The 1,150-nt window shown below is 33.9% G+C and overlaps 1 non-coding gene across 1 annotated transcript; it reads left to right on the top strand.

The window, feature by feature from the left end:
• The first annotated feature begins 535 nt into the window (after positions 1-535).
• On the top strand, positions 536-642 carry LOC117800118. The gene has a single exon (XR_004623062.1). It is a non-coding gene; the product is annotated as a U6 spliceosomal RNA (small nuclear RNA).
• Positions 643-1,150: the final 508 nt, after the last annotated feature.

The following is a 1,150-nucleotide window of genomic DNA, read 5'->3' on the forward strand; positions in this document are numbered from 1 at the left end:
CTCTCTCTTTATATTTAAGGACCTTTGTGATTACCTTAGATCCACCTGTGTCATAGTGGGTAATCTCTCTAGTTTAAAGTCAGATGATTAGCAACCTTAATCCCGTCTACAATCTTAATTCTCCTTTGCCGTGTAACCTAACATATTCACAGAGTTTAGAGAATAGGATGTACGGCACTGTTCTGCCTTCTGTTCTTGGGGACAATAATATTTTTGGAAGTATATTTGTCAGTATCTGCCATAATTAAAGCACTGTAGCTATGCTGAAGGTAAAGAGGGTACTGTGAATTACTGTTTTTATATTCAGATTGGACATGGATCCAGGCAGTGGTGCTAGAAGATTCTATATCATCCCAAGGAGCTCTACAAAATGGCTTGTAGAGACTGGGAATTGGGATTAGGAATTCTGGAAACCAATTTATGATCCAGTTGTAGGGGATTCAAGTAACACATAAGTAAAGACAGTCACCATCTCCTTCTTAGCAAATACTGGCTTTTGCATGATAAACTAATTTTTTTTTAATCATAATGGACAGTGCTTGCTTTGGCAGCACATATACTAAAATTGGAATGATACAAAGAAGATTATCATGGCCTCTGTGCAAGGATGACATGTAAATTCATGAAGCATCCTGTATTTTTAAAAAAAATCCTGATGGACAAGAAAGAAGGAACAGTATCTCTGAATCTCAGAGTAAGAGATCTCCCAGAATGATTTGCCACAGGAACATGAAAGGATATTTCGAAGTTTGGTATCTTCAGAATCCTCAGGAAACAAAAAGAGAAATGAGAGAATAAGCTAAAAGAAAGTAGGATGGTTTGGAAAAAGAGATAGGTTAATCAAGTAAACATGATAAAGAAACCAAAATGCAATACAGAATTAAAATCTGCATTAGAAGCTGAAAAGAAATCAGCATTTAAAAATACATATATATCATAATGTAGAAGAAAAATTGGTAAGTTCTGTCAAAATGGAGAAAAGGACAAAAAAATTAAATTAATGAAATAGAGAAGATTAAAAATATAGCAGAGATCATCGACTTAAACACTAGACCAAATCTAAGAATTATGGATGTTCTTGAGACAGAAACAATTGGAACAGAAGTAGTAATCAAAAATTAATAAAAGCTCTTCTGAGCTAAAACAAAAA

Source organism: Ailuropoda melanoleuca, unplaced genomic scaffold (genome assembly GCF_002007445.2).
Source record: "Ailuropoda melanoleuca isolate Jingjing unplaced genomic scaffold, ASM200744v2 unplaced-scaffold64095, whole genome shotgun sequence".
In the NCBI taxonomy this organism is placed as follows: Eukaryota; Metazoa; Chordata; class Mammalia; order Carnivora; family Ursidae; genus Ailuropoda; species Ailuropoda melanoleuca.